Source organism: Myotis brandtii, unplaced genomic scaffold, assembly GCF_000412655.1.
Source record: "Myotis brandtii unplaced genomic scaffold, ASM41265v1 scaffold179, whole genome shotgun sequence".
NCBI lineage: Eukaryota > Metazoa > Chordata > Mammalia > Chiroptera > Vespertilionidae > Myotis > Myotis brandtii.
Genome location: NW_005356635.1, coordinates 3,535,687 through 3,539,838, shown reverse-complemented (window position 1 = coordinate 3,539,838; position 4,152 = coordinate 3,535,687). Strand labels below are relative to the sequence as shown.

The window sequence follows — 4,152 nt, the reverse complement described above, 5'->3', positions numbered from 1 at the left end:
GGCACCCCAGCGGGACCCCCACCCTGATCTGGGACACCCTTCAGGGCAAACCAGCCAGCCCCCACCCATGCACCAGGCATATAATAAAAGGGTAATATGCAAATTGACCCTAACAGCAGAACGACTGGGAATGACTGGTCACTATGATACACACTGACCACCAGGGGGCAGACACTCAATGCAGGAGCTGCCCCCTGGTGTTCAGTGCACTCCCACAGGGGGAGCTCTGCTCAGTCACAAGCCACGCTGACGGCTGCCAGCACAGAAATGATGGTGGGAGCCTCTCCCGCCTCCTCAGCAGTGCTAAGGATGTCCTACTGCAGCTTAAACCTGGTCCCCGCTGGCAAGTGGACATCCCCCAAGGGCTCCTGGGATGTCTGACTGCCAGCTAAGGCCCGATCCCCCGGGGAGCGGGCCTAAGCCAGCAGGTGGACTTCCCCCAAGGGGTCCCAGACTGCAAGAGGTCACAGGCCGGGCTAAGGGACACCCCCGAGTGCACAAATTTTTGTGCACCGGGCCTCTAGTGTTAAATAAGTCTGCATCTATGAGATGCTTGCATTCCGTTGAAATGTGAAAATGTTTGATCTTAAGAAATATTTACTTTTAGAATTCACTTAGGGATATCAAAGATTATTTTAAGTATCATGTTGAACACAATGTATTTTTTTTACATGGTAAATGCCTAATAAGTATTTATTAACTATCTTCTTGTATTTATTCTGGGGAAAATATTTATAAAATTTAAGGGACCCCAAAGTTTATTTTGTCTTTGTTTTCTTAATTTTTTTTCCTAACATATCACATTTCTTTATTTTTTCCTGGTATATCACATTTCCCCATGGCTATCATAAAATTTCTTTATGTTTAGGCTGTAGACTCTTGTGCACACATGTGTGCACCTGCACACACACAATTTTGCTTTAGCTGTTTAATCTAAGTTTATGAATTTTCCTAGTTAGCATTCCCTTAAAGCTGTGGTTGAGGAAAACTACTGGTGTACTGTTTGGAAATGAGAATAGAATGGTGTGAATAGGATAATGAATACAGAGAGTAAGACATACACCAAAATATTTTCTACATATCAGTTTCATTGAATGTAAGTTTTAGAAAGAATAGAAACATTTTCTTTTTTGAAGTTGACTGAATATGTTTCTCAAGGGCATATAGGAAGAACAACTATGTTATTTATTACTTTCTGAGAGGATCCTGCAATACTGAATATTTTTCAAAAGCTCCATGTAAGAAATGTTAGATTTCAGGTTATTTCCAAATTAGCAATTGATTTAAAAATTTTCAGTACTAATGTATTTTGTACTAGCTTCTAACATGAGCAAATATTTAATATTTCTATTGATAATGTTTTACTCATGTAAATAATTTATTCTTGGTTGACCAGGATAAATAACTTTTGTGACCAGAATATGGGCCTTGATGTGAAACATAAGCAGTATGAATTTGATGGTTTTTGTAACACAATTTATTTTGAATGGAGATAGTATTATAAGATGTCCCATTAATACAATGATGTAATCCTATATAATAAAACTTTAATATGCAAATCGACCAAACAGCAGAAGGACCAGCGGAACAACCAGTTGCTATGACGCACACAGACCACCAGGGGGCAGACGCTCCCCCTGAAGAGGGAGGCGACTGGTGGCAGTGATGCGGGGAGGAGGACAGGGCTGGCCACAGCAGCGATGGGGGTGGGAGGGTGGGTGGAGCGGCGCCAGGCCACCAGCCAAGGCAGGTGCCAGTGGGGCCTTCTGGTCGCCCCACAGATGGGCCTGATCTCCAGCCAGGCCTAGGGACCCTACCCTATATATTGGGAACAGTCTCTTAGATTTAAAAATTAAAACCTGGCAAAGCTACTCTAACACTGAAAAAAACAGGATGATGCAGCGATGACATGCTTGGACTCTGGTTTGCAGATTCTGACACTTTATAACTGTGTGACAAAGCCAATTAACTTCTCTCTGCTTCAGTTTTTCCACCCATAAGATGGGGAAAATGGTATTACTCCCTCAGAAGGATCATGTTATGTACTACTTTTTATAATCAGGGCAAAAAAACGTGGCTCCCCATACAACAGCAAGATGCCTTTCACCTGTATGAAAAAAAAAGTATGGTCCCTGGTGCATGCAGGGTCCTGGATTGTGAGAGGGATGTCCGACTACTGGTTAAGGCCTGGCATCCCCTGAAGGGTCCCAGATTGCCAAAGGACGCAGGCCAGGCTGAGGGACACCACCCCGCCCCCCTCCTGGGGAAGAATTTTGTGCACCGGGCCTCTGGTTTCAGAGAATAAAATCAGTATAACATTAAATGTGCTCACTATACAGTGTTCCAATTATAGAATCATTAAAATACAATTGGAATGTTTTAAAGACCTCAGAGTTGAGGTCTGGGGTAGAGATGTGTTTGGTAAATTCCAGAGTGCTAAATGGAGCCATTTGATGCTATTAAAGAGGGTAGATTCTTAATTAAGGGGTTCTAAGTGATCATGCATTTATATGTCATATATACACACATACATACATAGTGAAGAGGGTAATATCATTTTTGAGGTATTTGGGACCTGTGATGTAGTGGAAAGAAACAGGGAATGGAGGGATAGGATGTTATGCTGAGGGTATTTTTCCAGCCTCAATACTGCTCCCTTCACTTTATATAGGTTACCTGCCATTCATCCTCGGTAATATGGGGAAAGCAGAGAAAATAATTAGCTTTTCAAACTTTTTTTCACATTAGCTGGTGTAAAGCATGGCAGTCTTAACCTAGCTAGTGGCACACAGTTGGGGGAGGGAAGTGGCTATTCAAATAACCAAGTGAGGTGAATATATTCGCATATTGAAGTGTCCCTGGAATTCATGGAATTAGAATCTTGATGGAGAGATGGATACTTGGATAGAGATTCTCAGATAATTCTTTTAACTCCTTCACTACCAATCCCTTTGCCAAACCTGACTCACCTTCTGGACAATTAGCAGTCCCCGAATTCTGTTCTTGTACCTTCTGAGGGTTATCATTGTTCAGCCAAGTTATTCTTGTTCCCTCTTTTGCGCACCTTAGTTTTTTTTTTTATAATTTTGCAGATAGTTTAAAAGAGTTTAAATAAAGTATTGTTCTTTCATTTACGGGTGTGTGTTTTATCTCTGTTCACTATAATGTCCTCTTTTGTCAGCAAATGTGCCGTCACTACCCCGCCTCCCTTCATGCTTCCCCAGCTCCTCATCAGCTTTAGCAACAAATCAGGCACTTGAGCAGTACTCTAGCAGCTGGAGGCTTTGGAGTGAAGGCTCAAGGATTTTTCTTAAGGGGAAAATATTGTAAGATTTAGAGGGTTGTTTGTACTTTTTGCACTTGATTTATTGAACTCTATTTTTCAACCTAAGGTTATCTTTTTAAATGAATGATATCATTATTAAAGCTTAAAAAGAAGAGTATTTCACTAATAATTTTCTAAAAATTGGCTTTTGATAAACTACATATACTCAATTATCAGCCAAGCTTCCATATTCTCTTCTCTACCCTCAGCACAAGTATTTAAATGCAGAACAGGTACGTAATAATAACAAAGTTCAGTGTTTCACCCTAATATTCAGCCACACTTTTCTTTCTATAAAATAACCTAATTTTAAAATCAGTTAATTGAATTCAATCTTTCAAATACATTACTTAAAAAATGTCATCAAACCTTCTCCCAACTACCCCCCCCACACTACACAAGTTTTAAAAACATGCATATGACATTGATAAACACAGCAAAAGGGTGATGGCCAAAGGTCCTACTTATTCATAGAAGGAATCAATATTTACTGTTATATAAATGAATTGTATTGAAAACAGCATTTTCTTTCCCGAATCAAACTTCAGCGCTAGGTGGAGTTATCTTCCGTACTTTCTGTTTGCCCCAAAGTGACTGCAGAGCAGCAGGGTGTCCCAGGAGATGTCCGCTGTGCCCTCACATTGCTGCAGCTCTCTGTGCCTCTGCCCCTTCAGCTCTGTCATGAACCCTGCCTCTCAGCCTTGCACTACCTCTTGATTACCTCACCTTTTGGTCTGCCTTAATGTTTTTTGTAGTTTCAAATTATACCCAGATTTCATACCATTTTAGTTTTCTGTTTATCCATATTTTGATGGTCTGAAGCAAGG

The 4,152-nt window shown here is 40.8% G+C and overlaps 2 protein-coding genes across 5 annotated transcripts in view; one reads left to right on the top strand and one right to left on the bottom strand.

The window, feature by feature from the left end:
• MED12L (mediator complex subunit 12-like) overlaps nt 1-4,152 on the top strand; it is a 397,491-nt gene that overhangs the window by 237,801 nt on the left and 155,538 nt on the right. The window lies entirely within an intron of this gene.
• Nucleotides 1-4,152, bottom strand: part of P2RY14 (purinergic receptor P2Y, G-protein coupled, 14) — a 98,540-nt gene that overhangs the window by 67,783 nt on the left and 26,605 nt on the right. The window lies entirely within an intron of this gene.